Source organism: Nomascus leucogenys, chromosome 4 (assembly GCF_006542625.1).
Source record: "Nomascus leucogenys isolate Asia chromosome 4, Asia_NLE_v1, whole genome shotgun sequence".
NCBI lineage: Eukaryota > Metazoa > Chordata > Mammalia > Primates > Hylobatidae > Nomascus > Nomascus leucogenys.
Genome location: NC_044384.1, coordinates 87,812,520 through 87,836,030, shown reverse-complemented (window position 1 = coordinate 87,836,030; position 23,511 = coordinate 87,812,520). Strand labels below are relative to the sequence as shown.

Below are 23,511 nucleotides of genomic sequence, written 5' to 3'. Positions count from 1 at the left end.
ATGATCTTATACAAAGACATGCAAGCACACACTGCCCAAGTTCTAATTCCTATACACCCCAAGTCTCCCTTCAGCACTCCCTTCTCTCACCACTATTAAAACTACTAGAACTACATAAGCTCTATCTGTCATCCAAGTCAGACCCGTCTAACAGAAATAAGAAATAAACTTATGAGCCACACATTAAATGTTCTAGTAGCCACATCAAAAAAGTAAAAAAAAACTGATGACATTAAATTTAAAAGTATCTTTAACAGAATATATCCAACAGGGCTATATTATTTCTTTTGGTACTAAGTCTTCCAAATCCGATGTGTATTTTATGCTCACAGTACCTCTCAATTTGAACCAGCCACATTTCAGATGCTCAAGAGTCACACATGGCCAATGGCTGCTGTACTAGACAGCCCCACTCTAATGACATTATGATTCAGTCTCTCTCAGCACTGAAATGGCCCCCATCTCCTTCCACAGCTACAATCACTAACGATGTTTTCCACACAATGTGGGGTAGGTAAGAAGAGGTTATAGGCCATGTTTTTCCTCTCTTTTAAAATAGAAATATACAGGAGAAATCATGTATATTCTTGAAATGTAACAACTTGGGCAGATATTCTGCAACTCAAAAAAGTAGATCACAAGAAAACGAGAACTGTTTTGTAGCCTCTAATACCTAGAAACATTTATACCAATAACAAGAAAGTTTTCAAATCCTTCATCTTGAAATAATGCAAAGAGCTAGATCTTCCATCGAGAGGCACAGGTGGGTCATCACTGGTTTAGACTTAAGGAGCCAAATTTAAAACGCATGCCGGATAGGCGCGGTGGCTCACGCCTGTAATCTCAGCACTTTGGGCGGCTGAGGTGGGTGGATCATGAGGTCAGGAGTTCAAGACCAGCCTGGCCAAGATGGTGAAACTCCGTCTTTACTAAAAATACAAAAATTAGCCAGGCACAGTGGCAGACGCCTGTAATCCCAGCTACTCGGGAGGCTGAGGCAGGAGAATCGCTTGAACCCAGTTGGCAGAGGTTGCAGTGAGCCGAGATCGTGCCACTGCACTCCAGCCTGGGCGACAGAGTGAGACTCCATCTGGAAACACACACACGCACACGCGCGCACACACACACACACACACACACACACAAAAACAGGTACATATCTCTGAGAATTGATTTCACTTTATAAGCTAATTCAAAATATATTTTCAGAAGAAGGAACAATGCCTAGGCCACTTGAAAATGTTGGGAAACAAAGATACTTGATTAGTGTGGACAAAATCTAGAATTCTCACTCAACCTCAAGAAAACAGACCTCACGGCATCCCTTGATTATTCCATAAGCAGCAGACACGTTTACACTGAACTTCTGGCCGAGTTTATAAGTAGGCTGGGGAACAGGATGTACTGAACAACCAAGCTGAGGCAAGGCTGTTCATACTGGCTCATCTACTGATGCAGTGTCCAGACACCTGGAGGCTGAGGACTTCCTTCTAGGCTTGGATTCACACATGCAGGAAGCTTAGCTGAAGAGTGCCTGACAAGATTCAAATGTGAAACTGTGGGCTCCAGGAGGGTTTGGTGACTGCTTCCAGGCATGCTGAAAGCTGCATGCCACTAAGAAGGCGCCAGGGAGGAAAGTGTCTATTAACAGGAAAAAGCAGAGTCACTCCCACGGAGGTTATCTCTTAGTGTTGTAAGTTAATGAGAAACTCTTCCCCCTGACAGCAAAGCTCAATGCCCAGGGAAATTTTCACAAGAAGGGGCAGAAACATGGAACACAAAGGAGTAAAAGCAGCTGGTCTTTGAAAGCAGCTCTCACTAACTTCTAAGGAAGAAGACCACAAAACACAAAGTTCACGCAGTAGCTGTTTCTCCATTCTTAGTAAAGGTGTCAATTTCATGAAGGTGCAGCCCCCCTACACACACAAATTAAATCAAATATCAGGTGCCTACTAGAGTCAACATATTTCTTTAGAGAAGAGGGCAATACAAACTCAAACCCAGTTTTATTGTATCTCTGCAACTGCTTCCTCCAAAGGAGGTGTCAAAAGCAATCAGCTTTCTACCACCCAGGTATTCCAGAATCTTTTCCACTTTTAACTTTAAACTGCTTTGATATTTCTAGCTTTTCTTTGAGAATAAAGGAATCAAATCCATTTAATATGCTATATTAATCAACAGGTATTAAAGTATTAATATGAATTATGCTAAGGAATACAGGAGTAGTATGACAGATGATCCCTAAAGCCTTGAAAAATACAATAAAATTGAGAACAGAGAAAACAGAGAAAGGCAGGCATACATTTCAACCTTGTTCCACAGAAAGGTAGCTCAAGGGAGGACAACCTGGCCAAAAATGCCTCATTATATGTCAAGCCTAAGTTGAGCCTCAAAATACAGGGAGCATTTAGGAGGTGATGAATGGAGCTGCATAACATATTCCAGGCCAGGCGACGCCTCCCTGAAAGCAGTGGACAGGAAGACCCAGTAGCTTCAGGAGTCACAGCAGGGAGAAGACCCTGAGGACAACAAGAAGGAGCCTTTGGGTAGGTGGTAGGATTAGGTTAGCAACACAAGGCCAGATCACAAAGGGCTGTGTGTGAATGCACGGCACTGTGCAGGCTTGCTGCAGAAGCAGACAGATCCAATGAGTTTTAACTGAGGGAAGTATGCATTAAAATATCTACAGCAGTGATTAAACAAAGTATTTTAATAACATACAGAAACAATTCTGAACAGAAGCAGACGTTGGAAGTGACATGGAAATGACACTGATGCTGTGGTTAGTACACTCTCAACAGAGTTCGTACTTCCTACAAAGGTGAAGACAGAGGGAAGAGGACAAACCTCTTTTGGGTCTGGCCAAGTGTGAATATGACTTAAATATGGGACAGGAAAGAAGGGGATGAAGGTAAGACGCCTGAGGTGGGGCACTGTAGAGACTGCTCACCGTGCTAAGACAGACACTGGAGTCTGCAACAGCAGATCTAGAGTGTGAATGCGTTAACTGTCAACAATGTGAAAGACAGATTGGAGAGGGGTGAGCGTAATGAAGAGGGGCCCACCAGAGCAGAAGATGATGCCTTGCAACAGCCTCTACGTTCAAAGCCAAGGTATCCGCTACAAGATTTCACACTAAATGACCATTACTCCTCTAATGTCACCAGCATTCTGCCTCCCCCAAGTCTAATTTCCACTTTTTCTTCATTCTGGAGCTGTACTTTGGTATCAAATGATACAAATTTACACTTGCCTTTAGAATTCTAAGCTGTCTGGGAAATACACAACCCTCAGAAGGCAAATGCCTATATATACACCCCGTACTAACTCCAAATACACTGCTAAGATGCTAACGGCAAGACAAGATATACAACCTTATCATTCACTTCACTTTTTTATTTAAAAAGTCAACCACCAACCAAAAAATCCAGCCTTACTTTTGTCAACTAGTTCAAATTAAAGCAACTACAGTAACGTGTTCCTCTACAAACTCTCATTATGAAACCTTGAATGTACAGGAATTTCTGTGCCTATTTTCCACAACTTCAAAAACTTCAGTCCAAGTATATGCAAAGCATGGGTTATTTCTACTAAGAACAAGTTTCGTTGAAGTGAGACTGAGGGGTTGTGTGGGGAAAGGCAAGTAATGAGGACGGCACAATGGTAGTCGAGTTTTTGCCAAGAGTCTTCTTAAGAGATCAAGGAAACCGAGGAGAGGCAAGGAACACCCAGCTGGTTCCAGATGCACGAGTGCATGCTGGAGGTGAGGGTATGTGAATACAGGTAAGACGGAATGATAAAAGTCAACGTTAGCCAGGCCTAGTGGCTCATATCTGTAATCTCAGCACTTTGCGGGGGGACAGTGGTAGATGGATCACTTTAGTCCAGGAGTTCAAGACCAGCCTAGGCAACAAAGGGAGATCTTGTCTCCACCACAAAAAGTACAAAAAAATTAGTCGGGCATGGTGGTGCACACCTGTAGTCCTAGCTACTCAGGAGGCTGAGGTGGGAGGATCACTTGAGCCTGGGAAGCAGAGATCACGCCACTGCACTCCAGCCTGGTTGACAGAGTAAGACCCTGTCTCAAAATTAAAAAAAAAAAAATTTAAGTCAAAGTAAAATCAGTAAATTCTCATCGGCCCTAGAAAGGTTTCCCATCTGAAGCATCCAAGATTCTTGGAATCTCTGAAACTGGGCAGGATTCCAAGAGCGAACAAATGAGTCAAACATCAGAAAGGAAACAACAGGTAACTGGAGGAGAGTAGGAAATGGTTATGATTGGCATGGCTATTTGCAACAACACAAAAAGTTTCTAAGTCTCCAAAACTGAAGAGATAGGAGGTGGTCCTCAGCAAATTAAAAATGGTTAAACTGCTTGGCTAGAAAGGGAATTCTATACTAACATGTGGTGAAGGCAAAGCTTGGAAAATCCAAGTCAGTGAAGTCTGTATTAAGTGAAACCCAGTTATGTACCATTTATAACTCACCCAACTTGAGGTAAGTGACAATGGTCATTTATTATTCAAATATCTTACAGACAAGGTACCCAAAGAAAATGGCCTTTCCTAATCAAGTAGAAATTCAGGAGCACACTGAGATGCTTTTGGCAAATGGTCAAAAAGAAGCAGTCTTCAGATTAAGAAAAGAGCTATCAAATTCTATAATGAAAGACAGAATTGGCAACTTGGTCACAAAAAAATCTTTCAAAAGCCCGTTTTTTTAAAAGTTTTAGCTATTATCGTCTATATTCCTTCCCTAGCAAACTTTGATCAGACTGTACATAACCCTTAAGTATTCAGGGCTACCTCAACAGCTTCAGGCTAGCAGCAATAAACTGTTAACCTTCAGGAAGTTCTTTCTTTTGTAAATGTTTTACAGTATGCAACCTAATGTGCAAGAAAAGTTAAAGTAGATTCATAGACTACTGAGACTGCTCAGGAATAAAAGTTCAACAGAGAATGGTCTTTATAGCTCCTTATGAAAAACAATCTTCAATCTCTCCTAGCTATTCCACAATCACATTAACTGTCTGGACACTGCAACTTTATATAAAGGTGGAAACATAATTATTAACAGCAGCTACCATTAGGTGCCTGCCATACTGCCAGACTCTAGGCTTCATGCTTTTAGATACCAGATACTTCATACCTTCAAGGTTTTGTTCTCATTTTGCAGATGGAAAAAACTAAAATTCTGAGAGGTCAAATGACTTACTACTAAAGACCAGAGCTAGTAAACATGCTAGCAGAATTGGGACACAAACCCAGGTCTGACTAGCTCCAAAGTGTGCACTTTTCCTAGTCAAAGAAGCAGTCATCAAGAGCATGACCCCAGCCCAGCCAGCTGTGTGTGGCCTCAGCTTGTAGAAGGCAGCAACAGCAGGTCAGCCTTGCAATCCAACGGCTCTCAGGACAAGTTCATGAAGAGGAACCATGTGTCTCTGCGCACAGGGTGGAGAATCACTTCCCAGACAAGAGAGTTGGGCATTCAGCCTTAAGAGCTCTGGACAAGCTCAGCTCTTGTGGCCAAGGGCTCTGATGGCATGGATTCACAGGATGCCACAGGCTTGTCAAAATGCACAGAAAACACAAAGCTAAGAGGAAGAGCTAATCCTGGGTAAGTCAGCAGTCACACTGTTTGACACAACGAATCAAGAAAAATTTATTTAACATGAATGAATATAAAGTCCTTTTCAGACAAAAACTGAAAAACAAGATGGGAAGAAGGCCAGGGAGAAGAAAACTGCTGAAGTGAAGAAAAGAAACAAAAAAGTCCAAAGATTTCAGTTGATTGTAAGTCCAATAGAAAGTTCTAATATTATGATGTAACTAATAAGCGAAGAAATCTCAGAATATAGTAACAGATAAATAATGTCTAGGACCAGAGGAGAAACTAATCCCACTGTGGCCTGCCCTGAGCACATCACGTCACACCAGGAAATAGCATATCCTGTTCTGAAGGAAAACAAAGAGTCTGGCAACCACATGGCATCCAGAGATGGCCAGGGCAGCAGAAAGGCTCACTACCTGGAGGGATAAAGTAACTGCCTTTGAATATATTTAAAAGCTTAGAAGAGAAGACCTGTCTTGTACTGTACCCAAGGATGAAATAAGAACCAGTAAGTAAAAAGTGCAAATTATCTACAAGCAGTAGAAGCAAAACTTGCTAAAGATGAGGGCTGTGGCTGCATGTGAGGCCCCTCAATTGGAGGTGCCCTGGCAAAGCCTGAATGATTTTCTATAAGAACAAAAGGAGTTCCTGTTCTGGACAGGAAGGTTGTACTAAATGATTAACATGCTGTTTTATAAATCTCTTCTCAAAATCCATTGGATATAAAAGGTACAATACATGGCTACATTTGGGCTGACACGGAGCTCCAGTAAGAAAATAGAAAAGATTATGTAACCTTCCAGATGCTTAGTGGGTTGAACTCCACGCATTCTCCACTGCTCTGGAAACTCTAGTAACACAACAAAATAAAGGACAAAAGAGAAAAAAGGAAACTACAGCCAAGAACGCCAACAAATTCATGAAAAGACAAAAAACTTAAACAATTTAGGAAGTCCAATATTCAAATAAAATATTCAAATAAAAAAGTTTTAGAATAACATAATCTATCACCCACCTCTTGGCCGAGGAAAAAAAAAGGTGGGGGTGGGGGGCGGGCAGGGGGGCATGGGTAGGAAATAGAAGAAAGCAATTTTCCCAGAGCTTAACAAATGTGGCTCTCCTTAGGGCCTGCACAGGCCATCACAATGAGTGGTGCGACAGATCCTCCCAAGGTACTGAGTAGTAGTTCCATGGTAGCAGAGATTAAGTATCTAAACCTTCTAGTGGTGGGTGGGGAGGAGGGGGACTCACAAAAACAACACAAAAAAAGGACCATAACTTAGTATCAATTCTTGAAACCAACATTTTCAGACATGGAAGGTCTGACGGATCTATTCACACTTTCTCAGGTAGCTAATGCAGAATGTTCTTCACCAAAACATGACAATACATGAAACCAGAAATACGAGACATCAAGAGATAGATGACTCCCAGAAGAAAGGTGAGGAGAAACACCAGCAGTTACGGAGAAGGTCAACTGCAACCAGTACAGAGGAAGGCATGAGGCAGAGGGTTTGGAAAAAGTGAGTCCAAGAAAGAGACACAGCTGACTGCCAGATGTATCTGACCACACTGAAGAGAATTTTGCAAATTTTGTTAGGGATTCTGGGAATAATTAACCAAAATATACATACCTTTAATACTGACTTTATCCAAAAGGTGAAGGAGGGAAGGAGCTATCCATGTAAGAACTAAAACCTCCTCTTCATAATTAGAAGCCAAGGAGATTAGAAACAGCTACATATAGGCAAATTATTTAGAAATGTGGAAATAAGGGAAAACAGCTAAGTGATGAAGGTAGCAGTCCCAAGTGAGTAATTCAGAGATGAGAAAAGATGGAATAATTGTTATTTTTTGCTATAAACCTTGTGATACACCTCTGACTTTTTAGCCTCCATGAACAGTCTTCACGAAAGAACTACAGGCAGAATATTTTCAAAGTTGAAAAAAGACAACCTACAGTAGAATCTGATAGGACATGCTACAACTGATTCTGGTTGTGTATAGAACAGAAAAGGGCTTAGTTCAACAAACTTAGAAAACCTGTAAAAATGTAAGGTGTTTAAAGCTTACAGTTATTCTTTGATTATTCGCCAGCAGGCATCTGGAGACTTTTGAAATCCATCACCTGTTACTGAACCAGTAGCACCAGCAGTAAACTTCATTCACTCATGGACTTAACCATCCTGGTTTGCCCTATCACACAGCAGCTTGATGTGGTGAAGTTTTATTGTGATTTTTTGAGCACAAGGCAAAGACTGAAATTTTTCTGAACAAGAAGAACAGTTGTGAACGACAATTACTGAACACTGGATAGCTGTAGAAATCTGCCTTTGCTGAAGTCTCAATGGCTGACATGTGAACCATCTACTACATTAACATCATTTAACCAACTTTCTCTGGTTGATAAGGAAGGTCAAGCTGCTTCATACACTTCCTGTAGGAGATGAGCTCTCCATTCCCACAGAGATTGGCAGTGGACATGTTTTCTGAGCTGAAACTACAGTTACATAGCATTTTGCAGACCTTGATGCAAAGGCAAAGGAAATCTCCATATTTCAAAATCCATTCAGTTGTGCAAGTAAGGAGCTATCGCCTAAACTATAATTAGAAATGATTAATTTACTACGTAATGACATGCTAAAAAGTAAGCATCAAGAGAAGAATCCAAGAGAATTCTACATATGCCTTCCAAATAATGAATATACTCAACTGAAGTAATATGCTTGGGAACTGATAATGTGGGAGTACCTACCTGTGTAGAAAGACATTTCCAAAGATGAAAAATGTAAAACCTTGCTGCAGATCAACATTAATAGATTAGATGTACCTTTGCAATAGATTTTGATGAGAGCAACTCTGACTTTAAAGACCAATTAGGTGAAATATAATCCCCCTAGAATAAAGAATTCCAGTCTTCTCACTAGTAAGAGAAAGCTGTATTACAGAAAATTGAACTAAATTATTACATTATGAATCTCATCAATAACAAAGCCTATAAAAATTTGTTGTGTCTCTTGGTATATAAATCCTCTTTTTTGCCTCTTGGCCCACAAAACCTAAAATATTTATTATCTAGCCTTTGCAATAAATGCTTTGTTTGCCAGCCCCTGGTCTAAAGTGCCCTATACCTACAGTGCTGTTCCTCTCCAGGAACCATCGTAACCACTTGGCATTGATTCTAGGACTCCTGGAGACTTTGAAGGGTTCACTCTAGTGTGGGACAGCATGCTGACGAGCAGAGATGTGTAAAAGGAGGAGGAGGAGGAATAACTAAAGGTAAGAAATTGTTCCACGAGCTGCCGAAGCTAAGAATCTCTATCAGCAAAGAAAAAACAAAATAAACAACAAGGAGACAGAGGGAAAGTCTCAAAAATATTATCCTGAGAAATGCCTCTGACATTTTAGCTCCTACCACCAAACAATTAATGATACCTATATTTTGTGAAAAGTACTAAAGATACAAAGAAGTTAAAGCTGCTTGCTCACAAAATACTTAAAATGTAGTTAAAGAGAATTCTAAAATAACTTAATGAGATGCTCCGAGAGTTCACAAAGGAGTGATCACAAGGGAACTGGAACAATCCAAGGTGGTGTGACAAAAAAGGCAGGAAGAAAGCTGAGCCCCAGAAGATGTGAATTCAAATACAAAGAACAATAATAAAACTCTACGAGGCCGGGCGCGGTGGTCACGCCTGTAATACCAGCACTTTGGGAGGCCTAGGCAGGTGGATCACTTGAGGCCAGGAGTTCAAGACCAGCCTGGCCAACATAGTGAGACACTGTCTCTACCAAAAATACAAAAATTAGCCGGGCGTGGTGGTGCACGCCTGTAATCCCAGCTACTCAGGAGGCCGAGACAGGAGAATCGCTTGAACCCGGGAGGTGGAGGTTGCAGTGAGCCGAGATCGCACCACTGCACTCTGGCCTGGGCAACAGAGCGAGACCCTATCTCAGAAAACAAACAAACAAACAAACTCTATGAGACAAGGAGCCACAAGGGGAATGAATACTTGCAGAGAATTCTCCACATGGATTCATCCAGAAGAATATTGAGGTGAAGCTGAGGAAATCCTAAGTTGTGTAGGAGAATCTGAATATCAGGGTCAAGAATTGGACGTCACTGTTTAAGTGCTAGGGGAACCTGCAAGGGTTGAGTAGGACTGTTCTTCAGGGGCTGGGGCTGAGGAGACATCATATGCAAAGTAGTATTATAGATGCCTAGGAAACATCCACCTGGCAGTTAGAAGCAGAGACCCCTCACAGCAAAACCACCATAGTATCTCTCCAGGCAACAAAGTCTGACCTAGCTTTGCAGCCGTGGAAACAAAAAGAAAAAGACAGTTGCAAGAGTCAACAGTAGAACCAATAGGCCCTGGTAAATCACTGCTCATCAGGATAAAAAGAAAGCCAAGGAAAAAGTGACTAAAATTTCAAGTCTTAGAGCTAGCACCAGTTCAGGAAGGTAGATGATTAAATGATTTTTGTCTACCTTCTAGAAATACAATGGGGACAAGTGAAATTTGATTAACTATGTTTGCATGTCCCCCAAAAGGACCTACTGTGCCACTTCTGCCACTTCCTAGTAAATGCCAACTGAGCCAAAAGTCAAATATGCAAATTCAATCTCTAATCTTTAATAAAAAGTTCTAAAGTGATGGAGATTAGGACTCAGAAAGACAAAAGTGGCTGACCAGAAGTCAAACGTCCTTTCGCTGGTATAAAACAAAAACAAACACACAGAGAGAGCCCCAGTGCCCTGGAAGCAGTGGCCTGGGCAGCGAGTCTTTCTCTGCGTGCTACTACTTCAGCTTACTAGGCCTGGCTGGTCTTTGGCACCCCTCTCAATAACCCCCTATAAACTTAGAATCCCTTGAGTTCTGTAGATTTAAGATATACCAAAGCAGACTGAAGAGGCTGTCATTTAACTTCCTTAAAATACCACAGTACCATAGAACCATATTGTACCTAGCTCAGAGAGACTGGTCTCCACCTGGTTTGCTAAGACTCCAGGGTCTCACAATAGAACCATAGCTTTCCTTGATGTCATTAACAGCAGGAAACTCCTGCTAATCATAATGGTCTTACCTTTCAAACCAAGTTTAAAAATTAAATGAAATGTTTTCTTCTTTGTGGCTCCTTGCCCATTACAGGTTATCCTGGTAACAGTTTTCCCCCAATTTACTGCATTAGCAGATTAGCAGGAATAAAGTGGGATACGGATATGAAACAAGCTCTCCTGTAAAAGAAAAAAAAAAAGGCAGATAATCACATATGTTCTCTTTTGGTGTGATGATAGCTGCCATTAAAGCATACTGGGTCAGGGTCTTGGGCCACACAGAACTATACCACAGGGAATTAAAAAGTTCTAGTTAATCATTAAGATTTTTCTATATGAACATAAGAAAAAAGGCACTGTCATCTCTCTACCTTAGCTTTTATCCTACCCTAAACAGTAGCTCAGAAGTAAATACAGATGTCATAATAGCACTATCAATGAGTGAAGAAGAAAAATACATATCCTTACCTTTGTCTTCTAAAAACATCAATTCTATTCTTATCCAACATAGGGTCCACTATAAAGGCACTACACTTTCAAATACTAAAATTTTACAATTTCCTTTCTTTAAATGCCCCCCCGGCAGTCCACTTAATACATTTTATCAGGAAGCGTGAGTAGAACATTAAGATCACTGAAGTTCTAGCTATACTCAAATTCAGTCTTTAATGTCAATTAACCAAACACTGCACATGAAAAGAACAGAAATTATCTTCCAAGGTATGCACTTCATATATAGCTTAATACTGTGGAAAAAGACTTAAACTGTGGACATTGAACTAATTAGAATTCCTCTAAGTAGTGAAGCCTGACAGGGCCAAAAAAAAAAAACAAATCCTCTAAGAATGCAATCTACAAGGCATCTCCAAAACAATGCTGTTCATCTAATGCCTTTCCCCCATAAAACTCATACTACATTGTGATATCAACATTTTCCCTCAAGTAAGATAATAAATAGTGTTAAACATTTGTTAAAATCAATCAATAAAAATAACAGTAACAAGCCTAGGTGCAAATTAAAACGAGTATATTTAATTTTAAAAATAAAATATTTTACCAGTTAGGTGGTTTTTGACTATATACTGCAAAAAGTATAATCATCCAAATTTTTGCTTAAAATGAGAACAGACCATGTGGCTGTGCTGCTGGAGTCCTTAGACAAAACAGAAAGGTCCTGTATGGCAAATCCCTCTTCCCTCCAATTTAGGATCACGTATTACATTCTAAAGTCCTATTTCCTTAATTTCCTCTCATCTGAAATAGTTCAACGTTTTTTTCCATTCATTTCACTGACATCTTTGAAGAATATGGGTTATGTGCTTCTGGCAGTAGTACTACATAAATGAAGGTTTGTTTCTCCTGGAGCATCACCTTCAGAAAGAGACAAGATGATGTCAATTTGCCCCATTATTAGTGATAATTTCAGTCACTTGGTTAAAATTATATTTGCCAGATTTCTTCACTGTAAACTGAGCATTTTCCTTTGTAATTAATTCATAATCTGTAGAACAATACTTAGAGACTATGTTCTTACAACGTTCATCCAGTAGTTTTAGTGCCAACTGGCAATTCTTGTCTGAATCAATTGATACTCAGTTATGAAAATGATGAGGTTTTTGAGGCTCTACTGTTCCTCCTGGCATTCAAACTTCAGTGAGGGATGCTCCCTTCTCCCCACTTATTCTTTCATTATGCCATCAGTAGGGACTCCCAGATTCATATTTTATTAACCTTTTTTTTTTTTTTTTGAAGACAGGGTCTTGCTCTCTCACCCAGGCTGGAGTGCAGTGGTGCAATCTCAGCTCACTGCAACCTCCACCTCCTGGGATCAAGTGATCCTCCTGCCTCAGCCTCCTGAGTGGCTGGGATTAGAAGCAACCGCCAACATGCCTGCTTAATTTTTTTATTTTTTGTAGAGACGGGATCTCACCATGTTGGCCAGGCTGGTCTCAAACTCCTGACCTCCAATGATCCGTCCGCCTTGGCCTCCCAAAGTTCTGGGATTACGGGTGTGAGCCACTGTGCCTGGCCAATTAACATCATTATTCATTCTGATGTTCAAATTGTCCCACATTTGGCCAGTGGGAGCCCCTTCCAGCATGCTCTTGTGTGCTTTTCATAGTCCTTAAGCAAGCACTTCCTTATTTCCTCATGTAACATGTTCTGGATTTGTCTTACGCATTCTGTGCTCAGCTTTGAAATCTGCCATTTCTCCAAGGAGTCTTGGTTCCTTTTAGTGGGGGATGTAATTTAGAAATGAAGGTCTGAGAGCAAAGTACGTTCATAGATACTGAGGCTGTCACTTCCTCTGTCCTTTTATAGTGAACAAAGCTGGGAAGGAATGTCAATTTCAAATGCTCCAACTCTGTTGTGTATCCCTGACTTTTAAATAGGAATGAAAACCAAGGATTACCAGACACCTCCAGAAAGCCTATACCATAAAAAGTAGCAAAACAAACAGAAAAATGCAAGTTAGAGGAAAAGACAATCAGAAAACAGGAAAGAAAATTGAAAGCCTAAAATAGAACATTTTAGCAACATTTTCCAACATCCAACCAACAGGGGTTCAAAAAAAAAGAAAGAACAAAAAAACAGAAGGGAGGAAATCAGATAAATAATTCCTGAAAACAGACCCACATCAAGGAACATCACTGTTAAACGGCATGACCCTGGCACAAAGAAGAGCCTAGGTATTCCAAGACCAAAAATCTGAATAGTTTCAGATTTCTCAAGAACAGAAAACAAAAAAGTGAAGTAACACATCACATCCATTAGGATGGCTACTATAGGAAAAGAAGAAAAAAAAAAAACAGGAAATAAGTGTCAATAAGGATGTGGAGAAACTGGAACTCTTGTGCACTATTGGTGGGAATGCAAAATGGTACAGCAGCTGTGGTACAGTATGTTCATTCCTCAAAAAATTAAAAATAGAATTACTATATGACCCAGCAAGTCCACTTCTGGTTCTACACTCAAAAGAACTGAAGGCAGGGTCTTGAAAAGATATTTGTGTACCCGTGTTCATGGCAGCATTACTCACAACAGCTAAAACATGGAAGCAACCCAAGTGTCCATCAACAGATGAATGGGCAAGTGAAGTATGGTAGAGACGGAGTATCCCCTGTCCAAAATGCCTGAGACCAGAAGTATTTCAGATTTCAATTTTTTTGCATTTTTAAATATTTGCATATACATAATGCGATATCTTGGGATAGGGCCCAAATCTAAACATATAATTCAGTTTAAAGTATGTTTTATACATATATCCTAAAGGTAATTTTACACAATATTTTAAACAAATTGTGTATTGTGTGTCTATATTTTGACCGCAACCAGTCACATGAGGTCACATGTGTTGTATGAGGTCAGGTGTGGAATCTTCCACCTGTGGCATCGTGTCGGCACTCAAAAAGTTTCAGATTTTGAAGCATTTCGAATTTTCCAATTAGGGATGCTTAACCTGTATATACATACAATGGAATATTATTCAGTCTTGAAAAGGAAATTTTGATATATGCTACGATGTGGATGAACCATAAAGACGTGCCAAGTGAAATAAGCCAGTCATAAAAATGACAAAAATGTCTTGAATAAAGGCAGAAGACTAAGTAATTCCAACTTATTGGAGGTACTCAGAATAGTCAAAATCAGAGCTAGAAAGCAGAACAGGAGATGGAGGATGGTGCTGATTGCACAATGTTATGAAGGTATACTATTAAACTGTACACTTAAAATGGCTAAGATGGTAAATGTTGTTATATGTATTTTATTACAATAAAAAAATGATAATGAGGCAATGTCTAAAGAATTCTGAAGAGATGCGTTCTGGCTGAATGTCTGTCCCCCAACTCTTCCATTCATATGCTGAAGTCCTAACTCCCCGCATGGTTATATTTGGAGAAAGGAAGTAATTACAGTTAAATGGAGTCATAAGGGTGGGGCCCTGATTTGACAGGATTAGTATGCTTATGAGACACCACGTGCACATGAACCCAAGGAAAGGCCATGTTGAGAAAGTCTGGGTCATAATCTCGAAAGACACAACCTTGAATGTCACAATCCCGAATGTTGAATGCTCATCTGCAGTGGATTCTAATTATTGACTGGATAACTTTGTGAACATTAGCATTCTGGGCATGTTTTGGAACGTCGGTTTGAAAGCTCTTCCGAGCTGATATGACTTTTCTTTCTCTTCTCTATGTTCTCATTGTTTCAGGATTGCTGCCCCCCCACCGCCTCACCCCTCCAGCTCCTGGTTCTTTGTCCCAGCCATCTCCTGTGGTACTGTGCTGTGTCTGCCTTGTGGAGACCCTGAGGATGTTCTAGATGGAGTTACCAAGCCCCCGACAGGCTGGTCCAGTTCCTGGCCTCCACAAAGTGTGTGTCCTTTTGCCTCAGGAGACCAGGTGCTTGTAAAAGCTGCAGCCCCCAGCAGAGTTTGGCCTGTTTTTCTGCCTGTTTCACAAGAGAGTGAGCCCCCCGGCTCCAGCTGCCCACCTGCATGAAGCTCTGTTAATGGCTGGGACCCCCGTAGCACCTGGGCCCCCAGCCTGGTGCTGGGCCTGGGCTTCAGCTTCTCTCCAATTCCCGTCTACTCCACATCTGGTCCTGGGAGATGTTTTCTTTCCTTTTGAGCCTGAAAGATCAAAAGCCCTAAAGTCTAAAATCCTGAAAATTACAATCCCAAAAGATCAAAATCCCAAAAAATGTAATTCTGGAAAAAATAATTTTAAAAAACTTTTGGAAGACATGTATTTATACTTTCAAAGGGGGATTTCAGGCCAGGCATGGTGGCTCACTCCTGTAATCCCAGCACTTTGGGAGGCTGAGGCAGGTGGATCGCCTGAGGTCAGGAGTTCAAGACCAGCCTGGCCAACATGGCGAAACCCCGTCTCTACTAAAAATACAAAAATTAGCCAGGCATGGTGATGCACGCCTGTAATCCCAGCTACTTGGGAGCCTGAGGCAGGAGAATCACTTGAACCTGGGAGGCAGAAGCTGCAGTGAGCCGAGATCACAACACTATACTCCAGCCTGGGTGACGGAGCAAGACTCCGTCTCAAAAAATAAAAAATAAAGGGGGATTTGAGAAACATAAAAAAATGAGAGAACACGTCATAGGTCACTTTACACAATAAAACAGGCAATAATCACATGCATATTTTTGCAAGGATACAAGGTATAATTCAGGTCTAATAATGACAGTCACATGAGTAGACTAACAGTCGTGAGCAGACAAACTACATTCATAAAGAATAGGTTTTAAAAAAAAAAAAAAGCGAAATGCATAAATGTATATAACAGCCGGCATGGTGGCTCAGGCTTGAGATCCCAGAGCTTTGGGAGGCTCTGACGGGTGGAATGCTTAAGGCCAGTTCAAGACCAGCCTGGGCAACACAGTGAGATCCCACCCCTACAAAAAAAAATTTTTTTTAAATTAGCTGGACTTTGGAGTACGCACCTGCAGTCCTAGCTACTCAGGAGGCTAAGGCAGGAGGGTCGCTTAAAGCCCAGGAGTTTGAGGTTACAGAGAGCTATGATCATGCCACCGCACTCCAGCCTGGGTGACAAAGCAAGACCTTGTCTCACTCATTCATTCGTACATACATTAAATGCATATAACTACGGGTGGTAATTGTATGCACTCAGCTTTATAACTGCAGTCATCTACAACCTATGTCTTTTGATGAGATCTACCAAAAACCATGATGGATCAACATCACATATGCAGTTGCTCAGAGAGCCGAGATCTCGAATTTTATCTTTCACAAATGCAGATATACAAAAAGGACATCTCTTTATTTACTGAGGAAGTTTCAACTGTTTTACACATATGTACAATGCTTGCTTACACACAAAGTCAACACTGTAAAAATGTACTTTTGTGGAGTCAAATATGCAAAAAATGCATAAAACAAAAAGAATATATACAACTTATATCCCCAGTATTGAATACGATGTGAAGACTAAATACATAGCATAGCAAACTGGCGCTATGTGTGAATGGGCAGAAGTCTTATAGGACTGAATAATTTGGCAGAAGAGATTTCTTGTAGTTTTTGTCTGTCTTCACTGCATCTGTGATCTTCGAAATACTTGTTGCACTTGTATTTGAAGAGTGGTTGTGGTCTTCAAACTCTATAAGTACATGCTGTCTGTTTCAAAGTCTGTTATGTCCGGCTGTTGCAATTAAGCAATTTTCTGCTTTCATAGCCCCAATAATAATAAACTTTAACATTTTTATCTTTCACCATTAAGTAGCCTCATACACTTATCACCGCCTTTTTGCAAGGGAACAATTTCACAGATCTGTTCCATTGTGTTTTAAGAAACACAGTAAGAAGGAATATTTGACTTCCCCAATACCAGATTTGTATTAAGCTTCTCCAGCAAGACAGAACTGATAAGATATGTATACAAATACATGAGAGGGGATTTATGCAGGGAATGAGCTCACGCGATTATGGTGCTGGGAAGTCCCATGACAGGCAAGCTGAAGACCCCCAGGATGCCGGTGACAAGGTTCAATCCAAGTCCAAAGGGCCTGAGAACGAGGGACGCCAGTGGTTTCTAACTCAGTCCACAAAAGCCTCAGGACCCATGGGGGCTGCTGGTGTACATCCTGGAGTCCAAAGGCTGGCAACCCTGGATTTCTCACATCCAAGGCAGCAGAAGAGTCTGGGCCCTGGTTGACTGGATGGTACCCGCCAACACTGAGGGCAGATCTTCCCCGCAGCCCACTCAGACTCACGCATTAGTGAGTGAGGTATTATCAATTATAAAATAGGGATAATAACTAATGACAGGAATGGAAAAGCACTTGTACAATGCCAGCACAAAAGGTTTGTAAGGGCAGACATTGATACCTGATGTTTTCTGATTAAGCAAGTGCATTTAGATGCTGTTTGAGAATTTTTCCATCTCCTCTGAAAACACTCTCACAGACACACCCAAAACCTAATGTTTCACCAGGTTTCTAGGTATTCCTTAGTTAAGGTGTCACCTAAAACTGAGTTCACAAGTCCACCTATTGTCAACCTGGTACCCAGACACATCTCCTTAAACCATACTTAATTTATGAATAAAGACAATAACAAGGTAATAGTTCCGTCTAACGTGATGCAACTATCCTACGCACAACCAAAAACATACTATCCCTTCCCCAGTAACTGGCTTCCAGGGCTTCAACACTCAGGATTTTAATCTTTTGTGATTTTCAGGATTTTAGAGATTATAATCTTTAAGGATTTTGATCTTCAGGGATTCTGATCTTTAGGTATTCCAACATTTGGGATTACGGTGCTCCAGACTGTGTCATCTGGTATGATGACTGGCACCACATGTGAGAAGAGATGGTGTCTATAAACCAGAAAGAGGCCACTCTCTAGAAACCAAATTGGCAAGAAGCTTGATCTTGAACTTCTAGCTTACAGAACATGAGAAAATAAATTTCTGTTGTTTAAGCCACCCAGCCTATGATATTTTGTTATGGCAACCCTGAGCAGACTAATATAGAAGGAAAACTATTTCCAACCCAAAAGCATATACCCAGTCAAACTACATCAATCACGAGTACATAGAAAGACACACAGTCTCAAAAGATCTAGCTCCTATACACCTTTCTCACCGAAAACTACCGGCAACTATGCTCCACTAAAACTAAGGACAGCAACAAGGTAACACAGAACACAGGAATAGGAGGTCCAATGGGGGAGGAAAGAGGTAAAAAGAACCCCCAAGGTCACAGAATGGGAGAGCCAGCAGTCCAAACTAGAAAGATTCCTTCAAAAGGATAAAGATGAGGGAAGATCTGAATATGTAACTGGCTAAAAGTCTGAGGCTAAATTAGTGATAAGTACATTTAAAACACACGCACACACACATGGCTGGGCGCAGTGGCTCATGCCTGTAATCCCAGCACTTTGGGAAGCCGAGACGGGCGTATCACCTGAAGTCAGGAGTTTAAGACCAGCCTGGCAAACATGGTGAAACCCCGTCCCTGCTAAAAATACAAAAATTAGCCAGGTGTGGTGGCACACGTCTGCAATCCCAGCTACTCAGGAAGCTGAGGCAGGGGAATCGCTTGAACCCAGGAGGCAGAGGTTGCCATGAGCTGAGATCGTGACACTGCACTCCAGCCTGGGCAACAGAGTGAGACTCCAACTCAAAACACACACACACACACACACACACAGTAACACATTTCCAGAGGAAACCAAAGGTTGTTTAGGAAAGGAAAGTATTTGTAATTTATACCACTTAACAGCTATAAATAGTATACATGGGCCAGGAACGGTGGCTCATGCCTGTAATCCCAGCACTTTGGGAGGCCAAGGCGGGCAGATCACAAGGTCAGGAGTTTGAGATCAGCCTTACCAACATGGTGAAACCCCATCTCTACTAAAAATACAAAAATTAGCCGGACATGGTGGCGCATGCCTTAAATCCAGCTACTCAGGAGGCTGAGGCAGGAGAATCACTTGAACCCGGGAGGCAGAGGTTGCAGTGAGCTGAGATCACACCATTGCACTCCAGCCTGGGCGACAGAGCGAGACTCCGCCTCAAAAAAAAAAAAAAAAAGTATGCATGGTCATAATGTAGTATACGTGGTTGTAATGAAAAAATTAAATAGTGATTTAACCAAAATGTTAACAAACCTCTATTGGGTGGATAGGGAAGACAGAAAACAGGGATAAAGGTACAGTAAAGGAGAGAAGAAAGAGCCAATCCTTATCTTCCATGTCAGAAAATCAATAGATACTGCTTAGAACTAAAAAAATCAGGAAGTTTACACACAAGTATGAACTCTTCAAATACAGTCTTCAGACACATGGAGGCAAATATACATTTTTAACTGGTTAAAACAGTCCAAAGTATTATATTGTCTTCAGGAAAGGGAAAAAAAGAGAGTGGGATACTTAAGGACTCCTGTTTGTCTTACCCAATCTAGAATAGTTGACTCCAAAATATGGACATATAAAGCTTTAGCTTAAAGAAAAACTTAGAAGTTTTTAAGAAAAAATGCTGGGGCTCATGCCTATAATCACAGCACTTTGAGAGACCAAGGCGGGAGGATCACCTGAGCCCAGGAGTTCGAGACCAGCCTGGGTAACATGGCAAGACCCCATTCTCTACAAAAATTTTAAAAATCAGCCAAGCATGGTAGCGCACACCTGTGGTCCCAGCTACTCGAGAGGCTGAGGCAGGAAAGTCACTTGAGCCCAGGAGGTTGAGGCTACAGTGAACTGTGTCACGCCATAGCACTCCAGCCTGGGCTACCTAACAAAATCCTGTCTCAAAAAAAAAAAAAAGAAGAACGTTGGACTAGGAAGAGGTATTAAATGTTGAGAGACCAGAGAGCTGTAATATCAGGTCACACAGGTAATGAGAAGCTAAGACAAATCACTTAACCTGAGTATCCATTTCTTCATCTATAAAATAAAATAGGCCAGGTGTAGTAGGGGCTCATGCCTGTAATCCCAGCACTTTGGGAGGCCAAGGTGGGCCAATCACTTGAGCTCAGGAGTTAAGAGGACACCCTGAGCAACATGGGGAGACCCCCACCTCTACAAAACTTATCAAAAAAAAAAGGGGGGGGGCGAGCACAGTAGCTCACACCTGTAATCCCAGCACTTTGGGAGGTGCCAAGTCAGGTGGATCACCTCAGGTCAATAGTTTGAGACCAGCCTGGCCAAGAAGGTGAAACCCTGTCTCTACTAAAAAAAAAAAATTAGCCAAGTGTGGTAGTGGGCACCTATAATCCCAGCTACTCGGGAGGCAGAGGCAGGAGAATCGCTTGAACCCAGGTGGCAGGGGTTGCAGTGGGCTGAGATTGTGCTATTGCACTTCAAACTGGGCAACGAGAGTGAAACTCCATCTCAAAAAAAAAAAAAAAAAAAAATTAGCCAGATGCAGTGGCTTATGTCTAGTCCCAGCTACTCAAGGGGCAGAGGTTTCAATGAGCCAAGATTGTGCCATAGCACTCCAGCCTGGGTGATAGGAGTGACACGCTGTCTCAAAAATAAAAATAAGAGAGCTGGAGTAAATTAACTCTAAATTTTCTTGTTGCTTCAACAATTTATGAATCTAATATAAAAATAATCAAAGCTTTAAACATGGTACCAGTGGCTACAGAAAAAATTAAACAGGACTTGTTAAAAAAAAAAAAAAAAAGAGAAGTAAAATAAAAAAATAAAATCTGCTTTAAGCTCGGAGGGACTGAGAACGTACTGATGGTGAAGGAGAAGTTAGACAAGCACAGTTGAGGAAATCAAGATCCAAGGTTTCCTATCCTCACAGGGAAAGAATTTAACTGACAGTATCCAGACATACTACGGCACAACACCACTAAAAAAAGCTAAGCCACAAAGAGATGCTTTGAAAGTTAAACACAAACAGATGAGGGTGGAATCCATAAGGATGATGAAAGGTTCTCCCTAAAGAACACTAAAGCCGAAAACAGGGGACTTCTCCAAGTATTTAATTTCTATTTACATCATACTTAAAGGACAGGGTGAGAAAGGGACATGGTTAGAGTTAAGACTATTCTGAAACACTGGGAGATGCTGCACAGCATCATGGAAGCTAACGAGGAAGACTACGGTTTTAATCATCAATAATATCAGATGTGGTTCAGTAGTTGATAGCATTAGACTATTCTCTTAGATGAAATGAATCCAAAGCCCCCTTTCCAAAAAAGAAATCAAGACAGGAAAAGAAAATAGTATACTTTTATTTTTAGCCAATCATTCCTTCAATAGACTGCATTTTTCTCAACAGTCATACAACCTAACCCTGTCACACAACCTAACCCTGTCACAAGATTTCTCTTCTTTTCAGTACTGCTGACTCTGATAACACCAATAAAGAGAATGCAAGTGCAACATAATGATAAAAATAACATTTAAGAATAAGGACTGCTTTGGACTAAAACACCAAAACCACAAATTCTCAACTAAACAGCATCTAAGTGAACTTGCTTAATCACAAAATTTGAGAACAGCAGGAATGAAAACTATCCTACAAACCTTTTGTGTTGGCACTGTGCAAGTGCTTTTCCATCCTATTATTATCATCCCTGTTTTATAGTCTAGGAAAACAAAGGATTTACCCCAAATCACTCTTATATGGACACTAAATTTATTTAAAAACAAAAAGCCGGCCAGGCACAGTGGCTCACACCTGTAATCCTAGCACTGTGAGAGGCCGAGGTGGGCAGATCACAAGGTCAGGAGTTCCAGACCAGCCTGGCCAACGTGGTGAAACCCCGTCTCCACTAAAAATACAAAAAAAATAAGCCGGGCTTGGTGGCTGGTGCCTGTAATCCCAGCTACTCGGGAGGCTGAGGCAGGAGAATTGCTTAAATGCAGGAGGCAGAGGCTGCAGTGAGCCAAGACTGTGCCACTGCACTCCAGCCTGGGTGATGGATCAAGACTCCATCTCAAAAAAAAAAAAAAAAAAAGCCAAAAAACTCACTTTAGGCCAGGAAAAAAGGCAGTAGTAATCTGCTCCCTATCCTCTCATATCAATCTTTTTTTACACATGAGGTCTTGCTATGTTGCCCAGGCTGGTCTCAAACACTTAGACTCAAGCGATCCTCCCACCTCAGCCTCCCGAAGTGCTAGGATTACAGGTGTTAGCCACCTCACCCAGCCTCATATAAATTTCTAATACAAATACCACGATATTCCTGATGCAAACTCATAACAGGAAACCATAGCTATTGCATAACATGCAAGAAAGCATTTTCTCCTGAGAGCACATATCATACACAACTAAAGATGCACTCTCCATTAGACAGACAGGTGGTATTGCAAAGCTTGGACACACAAAAGCAAGGAACTCTAGTTTTTAACTGGCATCAGGAAGTCCCAGGACAGGCCACCTCAGAATGCCCCCCTAATGCAAATCTCAATAATCCCATTGCTGCAAGTACCCTCACATGTTTTCTAAAACACCCAAGTTTGAAGAGATGAAGGTAACAAGATGGGAAGATAATTCATCTCTATGAGGACTTGTTCACCATTTTTACCTTCAATGCCTAGCACACTGACACTGTAAATTTAAAAATCATCCACAAAATTTTGAATACAAAAATCATCAAAAATAACTGCACAAATGCCCATAATCAGGCAACAACCAACTTCCATGACTGTTGATAAATAACCTAATTCCCATGTCTTCAGAGGCATCTTCCAACAAAAATAACTATATATAGGCAACTTGATCAGCCCATTTCAGAAACACCAACCATTTTAGTACAGGCCGAGGTAGGAGCACCAAGACTTCTAAGCCATTAATCAATAATCACTATACCAAAAAAAAAAAAAAAAAAAAAGGAAAAAGACTACTGTGTAAAGTACAAAACACCCAAGGTAAATCCATACTACCACCTTCTAAAAGCAAAATCATGTATGTAAAGTACTTGAAGTAAAGACTTTGGCACCTAATTTGACTACATCATTGTCTGGCTATGCACCCTAATGGACACTCAAATCAATGCAGGCATACACGAAGCCAACACAATCTAAGCTGCTATTTAAAATACAGCCAAGTCATAAATTAGTACATCAACATCTAAAGTAAGGCCCAAAGAACTACCTCTGCCTGTTGTAACAACAGTGGGCAGGGACGCACAGCAAAGGTACAAATGACTACATGATCCCAATCACCGAGCTATATTTAGTGGGCTCAGCCAAGGTATACGATCAAGCTTAATTTGATGTAAAAGTTGAAACTTCCATAATCCATAGTACAAAGATAAAAAAGACCAAAACTTCTTATACGGAATCTTGGCAATCAAGTGGTTATTATCTGAGATATGTGTATAACGATTGCTGAAA

The 23,511-nt window shown here is 41.0% G+C and overlaps 1 protein-coding gene across 28 annotated transcripts in view; it reads right to left on the bottom strand.

Annotated features, from left to right (window-relative positions):
* PPP6R3 (protein phosphatase 6 regulatory subunit 3) overlaps positions 1-23,511 on the bottom strand; it is a 160,465-nt gene that overhangs the window by 90,423 nt on the left and 46,531 nt on the right. For 23 of the 28 annotated variants that reach the window (XR_004029704.1, XM_030811373.1, XM_030811381.1 and 20 more), the window contains one exon: positions 10,699-10,849. The exons of 1 other annotated variant lie outside the window; for it this stretch is intronic. The gene's annotated coding sequence lies outside the window, so the exon portion shown is untranslated. Of the gene's footprint in view, positions 1-10,698; positions 10,850-15,166; positions 15,306-23,511 lie in introns of all 28 variants that reach the window. 4 more of the 28 variants (XR_004029705.1, XM_030811376.1, XM_030811378.1 and 1 more) reach the window with 1 other exon arrangement.